Source organism: Odocoileus virginianus, chromosome X (genome assembly GCF_023699985.2).
Source record: "Odocoileus virginianus isolate 20LAN1187 ecotype Illinois chromosome X, Ovbor_1.2, whole genome shotgun sequence".
NCBI classification, from domain to species: domain Eukaryota; kingdom Metazoa; phylum Chordata; class Mammalia; order Artiodactyla; family Cervidae; genus Odocoileus; species Odocoileus virginianus.
The window spans coordinates 39,370,592-39,383,576 of NC_069708.1; the positions used below are offsets into that span (position 1 = coordinate 39,370,592).

General features: G+C 35.9%; 1 pseudogene; it reads right to left on the reverse strand.

Moving 5' to 3' along the window:
- Positions 1–12,556: 12,556 nt before the first annotated feature.
- Positions 12,557–12,657, reverse strand: LOC139033185 (U6 spliceosomal RNA; annotated as a pseudogene).
- Between the last annotated feature and the right edge of the window lie 328 nt (positions 12,658–12,985).

Sequence of the window (12,985 nt, forward strand, 5' to 3'; positions counted from 1 at the left end):
AAGACTGGTTAAATGGGACAATCATTTTTGTGTCAGAGACAAGAATCTAAAGGAAGCATTCTTCAGAAGCTATTAACAGGAAAAAATCCCCCCAGGTCAGGGAAAGCATGTTAACTGGTCCGTTTGCTGCCTCTTTCAGGTCCTTTGATGAGAATGCCTTGTAATTTGATAATATATAGCTGCTCATTTGTAATATAATTTCCTCCTCACTAGTTATAGCTACTCTATGGCTAATCAAGGAAAAAAATTTTCTCCATAGATATTTTTTTAGTTAAAACTTCGTTTTAAAAATATTTTAAAACCACTAGGAAGGATTATATAATTTTCATTATTTATTTCATATTTTAAGTAAACTATAGGGAAATTTCCATGATACATAAAAGAAAAAAGAGAAATGAGAATACATAATGATTAACTGAGTTAAATAGAAAAAAAGTGGTGTTTGAGGTCAATGTATATATGTGTGTATGTGAGTACTGTTTACCCATATATATGACTACAGTCTGAGTATCAAAGATCTTTATAATGCTTTTAGTAAACCTCTTTCTATAGAATGGTAAATTCATTAGACACATATTTATCAAGTACTGCATACTGCAAGACAGCATTCTGTATCCTGCTATGAATACAAAACTAAAACATCACAACCTCCATTTTAGGTGGGAAAATGAGGGCTACTTATAGACATACTCATAATAGGGCAGAAAGTAATAAGTATGTTCATATGAATGTGTCTATGTAAAGTACTGTGGGAACTACAAAGAAGGGATTTCCAGGAGTAGGAACTAAAGCATTTTGGAGTTGATGGCATTAAATTGTGCTTTAAAGATTGTTTAGGCTGCAGTTGTCAAGACAGGAATAAAAGCATTCCAGAGAAAAGATATAATCTACAAAGATGTGAAGATGAGGTGCTACTGAGTTTGTATGGGCAACAGAGTGTTCAGTCTGGTTATAATATGTGGTATATAATGGAAAAAAGTGGAGATTTACCTGTAGAGATGGGTGGGAATACATTGTGGGAAGTTGCAACTACCAGTTCTGGATTTTATTCTACAGGCAGTAGTGAACCACTAAACATTTTTGGTGTGAGGGAGGAATATGAAAATAATGCTATTAAAATATTACTGAGAAATAAGTATTAGATGTACTCTGGGGGAAGAATTAGAGGCTGGGGTATCACTTAGGAAGTTCTTTAGGTAGTCACGCTGAGAAGGAGTGTAGAACTATAAAAAAGTGAGTTATGAAATTCTTAGTTCTTTTTATGGACTCAAGAACCCCATTTAGATTTGTAATGTATGAGTTTGTAGTAATGCTGCTTAAACTCTGATGTGTTTGAAAGTTTGGGTACCAGAAATTCTAACTAAAATATCTGATTATTTTATAGGGAACATTTTAGAATTTTTATGCCCTCAATTCAATTGCAACCAGCAAGAGGAAACTTTCTTTTTAATATGTCAGTCTTTCTAAGATGCATGGTAGTTGTCAAAAAAAAAAAAAAAAGATACAGTACATGTAACTAAACTAAGGTTCTGTTTCTTATTTTTTTTAAAGTAGAGAGTACATGATCCTCTACATAGAAAACCCTAAAGACTCTACCAAAAAATTACTAGAGCTAAACAATGAATATAGTAAAGTTGCAGGATATAAAATTAACACACAGAAATCCCTTGCATTCCTATACACTAACAATGAGACAACAGAAAGAGAAATTAAGGAAACAATACCATTTACCATTGCAACAAAAGAATAAAATACTTAGGAATATATCTACCTAAAGAAACAAAAGACTTATATAGAGAGACCTATTAGAACACTGGTGAAAGAAATCAAAGAGGACACAAATAGATGGAGAAATATACCATTTTTCATGGATTGGAAGAATTAATAGAGTCAAAATGAGTATACTACCAAAAGCAATCTATAGATTCAATGCAATCCCTATCAAGCTACCAACGGTATTTTTCAGAGAACTAGAACACATAATTTCACAATTTGTATGTAAATACAAAAAAAGCCTCGAATAGCCAAAGCAATATTGAGAAAGAAGAATGGAACTGGAGGAATCAACCTGCCTGACTTCAGGCTCTGCTACAAAGTCACAGTTATAAAGGCAGTATGTACTGGCACAAAGACAAAAATATAGATCAATGGAACAAAATAGAAATCCCAGAGATAAATTCACACACCTACGGACACCTTATTTTTGACAAAGGAGGCAAGAATATACAATGGAGAAAAGACAATCTCTTTAACAAGTGGTGTTGGGAAAACTGGTCAACCAGTTGTAAAAGAATGAAACTAGAACACTTTCTAACACCATACACATAAATAAACTCAAAATGGATTAAAGATCTAAATGTAAGACCAGAAGCTATTAAACTCCTAGAGGAAAACATAGGCAAAACACTCTCTGACATAAACCACAGTAGGATCCTCTATGACCCACCTCCCAGAATGTTGGAAATAGAAGCCAAAATAAACAAACGGGACCTAATTAAAATTAAATGCTTCTGCATAACAAAGGAAGCTATAAGTAAGGTGAAAAGCGACCCTTCAGAATGGGAGAGAATAATAGCAAACGAAGCAACAGACAAAGAATTAATCTCAAAAATATACAAGCAACTCCTGCAGCTCAATTCCAGAAAAATAAAAGACCCAATCAAAAAGTGGGCCAAAGAACTAAACAGACATTTCTCCAAAGAAGACATACAGATGGCTAACAAACACATGAAAAGATGCTCAACATCACTCATTATCAGAGAAGTGCAAACCAAAACCACAATGAGGTACCATTCCACTCTAATCAGAATGGCTGTTATCCAAAAGTCTACAAGCAATAAATGCTGGAGAGGGTGTGGATAAAAGGGAACCCTCTTACACTGTTGGTGGGAATGCAAACTAGTACAGCTACTATGGAGAACAGTGTGGAGATTCCTTAAAAAACTGGGAATCAAACTGCCATATGACCCAGAAATCCCACTGCTGGGCATACACACTGAGAAAACCAGAATTGAAAGAGACACGTGTATCCTAATGTTCATTGCAGCACTGTTTATAATGGCCAGGACATGGAAGAAACCTGTATGTCCATCAGCAGATGAATGGATAAGAAATTTGTGGTACATATACACAATGGAATATTACTCAACCATTAAAAATAATACACTTGAATCACTTCTAATGAGTTGGATGAAACTGGAGTCTATTATGCAGAGTAAAGTAAGCCAGAAAGAAAAACACCAATACAGTATACTAACACATATATATGGAATTTAGAAAGGTGGTAACAATAACCGTGTATGTGAGACAGCAAAAGAAACACAGATGTATTGAACAGTCTTTTGGACTCTGTGGGAGATGAGGGCAAGATGATATGGGAGAATGGCATTGAAACATGTAATTTATGTGAAACGAATTGCCAGTCCAGTTTCAGTGCAGGAGACAGGGTGCTCGAGGCTGGTGCACTGGGATGACCCAGAGGGATGGGATGGGGAGGGAGGTGGGAGGGGGGTTCAGGATGCGGAACACATGTACACCCAGCATGGATTCAAGTCAATGTATGGCAAACCCAATACAATATTATAACGTAAAATGAATAAGTAAATAAATTTTAAAAAACGAAAGAAAAAAAAAGTTATTGTCACACTAATCACTCATAATAAACTATTTGTATCTTATTTAAAAAATAGAGAGTAATATCTTCTTAAAAGATATTTAACTTGGAAGAGTTGAATGGCTTCGTTACTGGCATCACTAAACAATGATGGTACAGAATGGTTGTACAGATCATATTGAAATGATACTAGAGAAAGCCATGATTTACGCCACTCTGTTTCTACAAATTACCACAGTATGGAAACACAGTCTTCCAACCATATCAAAGATGTAGGAGGATAACAAAGAAAAAGGAACACGTAAATTGAAATGAAAGGGAATAAGTAGAACATAGTTTAGCGAACTGGAATCTGGGATGGTGTTTCTGTTCTTATTTATTGGTTCTAGACATAGTACCTTATTCACAGGAATAAAAGCTGTGGAAATTCACAGGTCCACAAAAGAGGGAGCTCCCTGTCTCATCATCAAGATGATATAGTTTTCCTAACATTTTGCTAGACCATTCTGTCCTCATCTATCTCCAAGCTGTGTGTTTGTTTATCTCTAGCTATAGCAGTTTTGAGATCAGACATATTATTACCAAAAATATTTCAAATTCTGACTGGAAAAATGTTTAGGAAAGAGATTAATTTCCTTATGATTTCTATTTAAGTTGATTCATTAGAGTTTGTGTGCCCCTTTAGCAACCTCAAGTTATTGGTTGAAGTATAAAAAAAAATGGTTTATATCTCTTTCTGAATTTGTTGTTAATAAGACTGTAACAGAATTCAGGAAACCAGAAAGAATTTGCCACCTTATAAATCATGCATCAGCCCCCAATTCCATGACAAATCATTTTTATTACATGTACATGCTTGTGGTGTGTGTGTGTGTGTCCACTATTAATGTTCTGGCCTAATTATTTGATTTCCATTTATTTTTCTGTCACCCAAGCACTAACTTGTATGCAGTCAGATAATAATGTTATTGAGAAAGATGAATAGGAGTCAGAGTTTTCCTTTGTAACTCTTTATTCTACTGGGCTATAATGAAATACTGGATGCCTGTAGTTCAAACATGTTTTATACTGACTCAACTGAGGAAAATATTCTCCACAGAAATTTTAGGGGAAAATCATGTTCATTGGATACATTTTTAGTGTTGAGTGGCAATATCTCACAATTTTCTAAATTCTGCCCTTCCTGGCAATGATATTGTTCCCAGAAGGTAGCTCTATTTAAAGTAAAATGTCATATGATGTGGAAGAGTCCTTGTCCATGTCAACACTCTGACAGCCAGGTTTTCCTGGTCTTAGAAATTTAGTGAGTTTTAATATGGAAATAACAATACTAAAATTTCTTATTATTCTTGGTTGTTAAATATGTAATGGACCGATATGTTTCAAAAGTGACAGAAGTCTGAATTATCACATTGCATTTTATGAGGCAAAGTAATGTAAGCTTTGAAAATAATCTTGCCGGATACCTTGTGTCCTTTGAAGATTCCATAATAAGAGCCAGGTTCTCATGGTACTTATTTTCTCTCCCTTGTAAATCATATGACAAATGTTCATGTTGTTGTTGTTGGTTGTTTCAGGTAGCCTCAAGTAATTACACATTCTGATAGTCAATAGGGACATAATTATCTATCTGAAAACATGTAGGAACATATACATATAATTGAGTATTATTATTATCATTATCATAGTGGACATAATTTAGACTTTTTCCCTTGTCTATATACCTTCAGAGTTTTAGAATTGATCTCTTTAAAGTTTTACTTTTAAAAGAATTAGCATTCACATTTATTTAAATATTATACAAATGGAAGCCTTTGAGATGTGACCATACATTTATTCATACATTTACATCAATACACCTATGGTTAACTTCATGTGCTTCTTAAATTGCAAATAAGACTAACTCTGTTGCAAAATTTTTGACATAATTATGTTTAATATTACATATTGCTTTGCCTTCTAAAACAGATGCTTGACATATACTGCTTCAGTAAGCATACGCATAAGCTGATGATAAAGAATGACATCATCAGACAGCGAAAGTAAAACAAAACAGAACTATTGGCAGTTTGTGTTTGAGTGAACCATCTCTTTCCCCATTTCTCATGTTTGTTGTCATGTCTTGACAGTAGGGTAAGGCAGAATGTGATTGTGGAAACAGTGCAAAATAGACCTTCTACTAGAGAATCATGCAAAATGACTATTGTTCAGCAACTAAAGTAGACCTTTTCCTGCCTCTTGGCCCTGTCCCTTCTAATACACATTTGATTATTCTTCAGTCGTTTACTGGGCACTACCAAGTACCCACTACTATGTCAAGCACCAAGGAATGTAAGAAATTTAAGAATAATATAAATAATAATAATAATTTCTTCAAGTAAAGAGATTGCAGCCTGTAGGAGCAATATGATTAACATTATATGTACACAATGTATATAACATATTATATATTTTATATATATATATATATAAACACATTACCATATGTAAAATAGATAGCCAATTGCTGTATGACTCGGGGAACTCAAACCAGGGCTTGGTAACAACCTAGAGGGGTACAATGGGGAGGGATTTAGGAGGGATGTTCAAGTGGAAGGGGACATAGGCAAATCTTTCGCTGATTCATGTTGATGTTTGGTAGAAATCAACACAATACTGTAAAGCAATTATCCTTCAATTAAAAATAAATAAATTTAAAAAAGAATACATAACAACTCGATAAATGGCTATCTTGGAAGTAAATTTTCCATGCACATTCACGGAAAGTTAATGAACTGAATCTCATATTTTTAAAGACAATATTTTTAGAGCTGTGTTAGGTTTGCAATAAAGTTGAGAGAAAAGTATAGAGATTTCCTGTATACTCTATACTATCCCAATTTCTCCCCTACATCCTCACAAAAACACTTAGCTTTCCCCATTATCAACATCACTCAGCAGAATGGTGCATTTGTTAATAAGGATAAACCTACATTGACACATCATTGTAATCCAAAGTCTACACTTTACCTTAGAGTTCACTCTTGGTGCTGTGCATTCTGTTGTTTTGGGCAAATGAATGACATACATGCATCATTATGATATTACACAGTATTTTCATTGCCCTAAAAATTCCATGATCTGCCTATTTGTCCCCATCCCTGACAACCACTTATCTTTACATTATTTCAGTGATTTGTCCTTTTTCAGAATGTCATATAGTTGGAATCACATAGTATGTATCCTTCTCAGGCTGGTTTCTTTCACTTTGTAATATGTATTTAAGGTTCCTCCATGTCTTTTTGTGACTTGCTAACTCATTTGTTTGTATCACTAAATAATATTCCATTGCCTGGATGTGCCACATTTTATTTTTTCCATTTACCTATTGAAGGACACCATGGCTGCTTCCATGAACCTAATTTTTTTTTCTATTTATTTTTATTAGTTGGAGGCTAATTACATCATTGCAGTAGTTTTTGAATGAACCTAATTTTTAAGACAAGAATATTGATTCTGAGAGAGGGTAATATAGGCTTATAACTAGCTATAGAAAAGTCCAATTTTAACATGCATCACTTCAGATTCCTCATGCAGTATTACTAAAATCATGATTTGGGACATAATTTGACACATAAGAGAAACACTCTCCTTGCAATTTTCTCAGGTCTTTCTTGATGTTATATGCTACATCTTGACTATTATAAATATGTGGATTATCAGAAAGTGTGTGTTTTTTTTTAACCAACCAATGTTTCTAGATGCTTTGGTATATTTTAGGGGTTTAATTTAAGTAGTACATAAATATTTAGGCTGCAAATGTTATAATGTTGAACACAGATAACAGAATCATTGTAGTAGCCCTCTGGGCAACAGACCATGGCAGTGTTTGATGACTACTAACTAGAAGAGTGGAGAATTTATTGCACACCTGATTATCTGGCACTTATGGCATATACAATGGAAAACAATTGTAACCATCTACTTACAAGCCATGAGTGACTGTGACCTTTTGGAAACCAATTATCTTTATAGAAGGTGATTTGGAATCAAGTTTAATATTCTCTTTGTTGTTGAGTTTTTAAGTCGTGTCAGACTTAAAACCCCATGGACTGTATGTTCCAGGCTCCTCTGCCATCACTGTCCCCTGGAGTCTACTCAAATTCATGTCCATTGAGTTGGTGATGCTATCTAACCATCTCATCCTCTGCTGTCCCCTTCTCCTTTTATCTTCAATCTTTCCCAACATCAGGGTCTTTTCCAATGAGTTGGCTCTTTGCATTAGGATGGCCAAAGTATTGGAGCTTCAGCTTCAGCATCAGTCCTTCCAGTGAACATTCAGAGTTGATTTTCTTTAGGATTGACTGGTTTGATCTCTGTGCAGTCCAAGGGACACTCAAGAGTGTTCTCCAGAAGCACAATTTGAAATAATCAATTATTCAGTATTCAGCCTTCTTTATGGTCCAACTTTCACATCTGTACCTCCTGTAGAATGTTAGGAACTTCTGTCCATAGCTCTTCAGGCACTCTGTCTACCAGCCCTAATCCCTTGAATCTATTTGTCACCTCCACTATGTAATCATAAGGGATTTGGTTTAGGTAATGCGTGGATGGCCTAGTGGTTCTCCCTACTTTATTCAATTTAGGCCTGAATTGTACAATAAGGAGCTCATGGTCTTTGTACAGTCAACTTTAGGTCTTGTTTTAACTGACTATATAGAGCTTTTCCATCTTTGACTGCAAAGAATATAATCAGTCTGATTTCAGCACTGACCTTCTGGTGATGTCCATGTGTAGAGTGGTCTCTTGTGTTGTTGGATGAGGGTGTTTGCTGTGATTAGTGTTCTCTTGATAAAACTCTGTTACATTTTGGCTTGCTTCATTTTGTACTCCAAGGCCAAACTTGCCTGTTTTCCAGATATCTCTTGACTTCCTACTTTTATAATCCAATTCCCTATGATGTAAAGGACATCCTTTTTTGGTGTTAGTTCTAGAAGGTCTTGTAGGTCTTCAGAGAACCAGTCAGTGTCAGCTTCTTTGACAGTAGTTGTTGGGGCATAGACTTGGATTACTGTGATGTTGAATGGTTTGCCTTGGAAAGGAACTGAAATTATTCTATCACTTTTTAGATTGCAACCAAGTACTGCATTTCAGACTCTTTGTTGACTATCAGGGCTACTTCATTTCTTCTAAGAGATTCTTGCCCACCACTGTAGATATGGTCATCTGAATTAAATTCACCCAATTCCCATCCACTTTAATTCATTTTTTCCTAAGATGTAAATGGTCATTTTCTCTGCTGGCTCAGTGCTAAAGAATCTACCTGTTAATGTGGGAGACACTGTTTCAATCCCTGGGTCAGGAAGATCCCCTAGACTAGGAAAAGACACCAACATCAGTATTCTTGCCAAGGAAATCACAGGACAGAGAAGGCTGGTTAGCAACAGTAAATGAATCTGTACTACAAAAGGGTCAGACATGACTTAGTGTCTAAACAACAATACTCTTGTAGTAGCACTTTGATACCTTTTAATGAACACAAAATACTTTTGAGTTTTCATTATCTGCTACACAGGAGTTAGCACTTCAGCTCAATGTTAGACAAAAATACATTTTAGTTTGAGGCTAAATTCCCATTTCTTCTATTTCTAAAAGAAAATGGATAGGGAGTTTTCCTCTTGAATTTGCCTTCTAGACATCATATATTTTACTTTATCTAACTCTTAAGCATGTTGCTGGTTTTTCACACTGGCAAAACTAGCTTTCCAAAATGCAGCAGGAAGAAAAGTCTTATAGTTGCAGTGAGCAGAACAAACCATGTAGAGAAAATGAAATTCCATAACAACCACTGATCACTTTTTCATATTAATATCATCAGTGATGTCTCTCTCTCCTAAACACATTCTGAGTTCCTGAAATACACATTTCAAAAATACATTTAGTAAATTGAATTTTCTTTCAATATGGAAGCTATCTTAAGAGAAACTTGATTTTTGTTATAAATTTGAACTTGGCTAGGTTGGTTTCTCTTTCCTATTCTGTTAATGCTCTCTCCTTTCTATTAATTGGTGATACCTGCTGCATTGCAATGCCAAATCATTTAAATGCATGTTTCACTTTGATTGATTACTATTATTACTGATTTGCAAATCAAAATTAAATTGAGTTAATGGATCCCTGTTTTCTTTAGCTTTCTTTTAGGAATATGACTCTTGTGTGTGGCTGCATGTTTTTGTAAATTAAAGTTAAAGTTCAAATGGCTATATGTTATATTGTATACATTCTTGCTGGCACCATTGTTAGAGTCAAGGACATTTCAAAATAGAAGTTAATTTTGCCTAACATGCATGACTGTGGCTCAGATCATGAACTCCATATTGCAAAATTCAGACTCAAATTTGAATAAAGTAAGGAAAACCACTGGGCCATTCAGGTCTGACATAAATCAAATCCCCAAAGAATATACAGTGGAAGTGACAAATAGATTCAAGGTATTAGTTCTGATAGAGAGAGTGCATGAATAACTATGGGTGGAAGTTTGTAACATTGTACAAGAGGCGGTGATCAAAACCATCCCCAAGAAAAAGAAATGCAAAGAGGCAAAATGGTTTTCTGAGGAGGCCTTACAAATCACTGAGAAAAGAAAAGAGGTGAAAGACAAAGGAGAAGAGGAAAGATACAACCATCTGAATGCAGAGTTTCAAAGAATAACAAGGAGAGATAAGAAAGTCTTCCTCAGTTATCAATCAAAGAAATAGAGGAAAACAATAGAATGGGAAAGACTAATGATTGCTTCAAGAAAATTAGAGTTACCAAGGGAGTATTTCATGCAAAGATGGGCACAATAAAGGACAGAAACGGTATGGTCCTAACAGAAGCAGAAGATAAGAAGAGAGGGCAAGAATCCACAGAACTATGCAAAAAAGTTCTTAATGACCCAGATAACCTTGATGGTGTGATCACTCACCTAGAGCCAGACATCCTGGAGTGTGAAGTCAAGTGGGTCTTAGGAAGCATCACTATGAACAAAGCTAGTGGAGGTGATGGAATTTGAGTAGAGATATTTCAAATCCTAAAAGATGATGTTGTGAAAGTGCTGCACTCAATATGCCAGCAAATTTAGAAAACTCAGCAGTGGCCACAGGACTGGAAAGGTCAGTTTTCATTCTAATCACAAAGAAAGACGATGCCTAAGAATATTCATACTACTCTACAATTGCACTTATTTCATATGCCAGCAAAGTAATGCTGAAAATTCTCCAAGTGAGGGTTCAACGGTATGTGAACTGAGAACTTCCATATGTACTAGTTGAATTTAGAAATGGCAGAGGAACCAGAAATCAAATTGCCAACATCCATTGGATCATAGAAAAAGCAAGAGAATTCCAGAAAAACATCTACTTTCTCTTCATTGACTACTTAAAGCCTTTGAGTGTGTGGATCACAGGAAACTGTGGGAAATTCCTCAAGAAATGGGAATGCCAGATCACCTTACCTGCCTCCTGAGAAATTTGTATGCAGGTCAAGAAGCAACAGTCAGAACTGGACATGGAACAATGGACTTGTTGAAAATTGGGAAAGAAATATGTCAAGGCTCTATAGTGTCACCCTGCTTATTTAACTTGCATAGAGTACATCATGAGAAATGATGGAATGGATGAATCACAAGCTGGATTCAAGATTGCCAGGAGAAATATCAATAACCTCAGATATGCAGATAACACCACCCTTATGGCAGAAATCAAAGGGGAACTAAAGAGCCTCTTGATGAAGGTGAAAGAGGAGGTTGAAACAGCTGGCTTAAAATTCAGCATTCATAAAACTAAGATCATGGCATCTGGTCCCATCACTTCATGGCAAATAGATGGAGCAATCAGTGAGAGACTATTTTCTTGGCCTCCAAAATCACTGCAGACGGTGACTGCAGCCATGAAATTAAAACACACTTGCTCCTCTGAAGAAAAGCTATGGCAAACCTAGACAGCATATTAAAAAGCAGAGACATTGGTTTTCTGACAGAAGTTCATCTAGTCAAAGCTATGGTTTCTCCAGTAGTCATGTATGGATGTCAGAATTGGACGATATAGAAGGCTGAGCCCTGAAGGATTGATGCTTTCGAACTGTGGTGTTGGAGAAGACTCTTGAGAGTCTCTTGGAGTGCAAGGAGATCAAACCAGTCAATCCTAAAGGAAATCAGTCCTGAATATTCGCTGAAAGGACTGATGTTGAAGCTGAAGCTCCAATACTTTGTCCACTTGATGCAAAGAGCTGACTCATTAGAAAAGACTGTGATGCTGGGAACTATTGAAGGCAGGAAGAGATGGGGGATGACAGAGGATGAGATGTTTTTATGGCATCACAGACCCAATGGACATGAGTTTGAGCAAGCCCTGGAGTTGATGAAGGACAGGGAAGCCTGTCGTGCTGCAGTCCATAGGATCACAAAGTGCTGGACATAACTGAGCAGCTGAACAACAAATGGCAACATGCATACCATGAAACTTAAATTCTTTCTTTGAGCAACTATGGGAGAAAATAGCCACAAATTTTGCAGTATGCCATAAGTTAATGATATTTGACTCATTGGAAAAGACCCTGATGCTGGGAGGGATTGGGGGCAGGAATAGAAGGGGACGACAGAGGATGAGATGGCTGGATGGCATCACCAGCTCGATGGGCATGAGTTTGAGTAAACTCCGGGAGTTGGTGATGGACAGGGGGGCCTGGTGTGCTGCAGTTCATGGGGTCGCAAAGAGTTGGACACGACTGAGAGACTGAACTGAACTGAACTGAATAATATTTTTCTTATTTTACATCCATGATAATATGTTTTTAATTTGTAAGAGATCACTAACTTGACCAATTATGTTTTCTCTTCCTCTGATAAAATATACATGGTATAAAGCCTACAATTTTATGACTACTATTCTGTGGCATTTAGTACACTGTTGTGCAACTATCACCAAAAATATTGACCACTCCACAAATTCACATTTTATCTTTGTGCAGGGGCCATGGTAGTTTTCTCTGTTTTGTTCTAATGAGCTACTGAAGCTGATACCCAAATATATTTTTAAAAGTGTCAGGAATATCTTTGAAAATAAATAGAAAAAGTAAAATAAGTTGACTAGTCCAATAGTTTCCAAGGTCATTCTGATATATGAAGTGTTAGCTTTTAATTATTTCTGTAGCTTTTTGAAGTTGTCTGATATCTGAGATTCTATATTTCATAGACTAGTAGGTTGGTTTCTTATTTGGTGGGATGGTCTATATGAGGAAATCCTGCACTTGAGGATGGAAGGGCTGTGGAAGGAGCTGCTTCAACTTGTCTTGGGTCCCTGCCTTCCTGGGAATAGCTAATTCTTCACCCTAATGTCAGAAATTTGAGGTGTT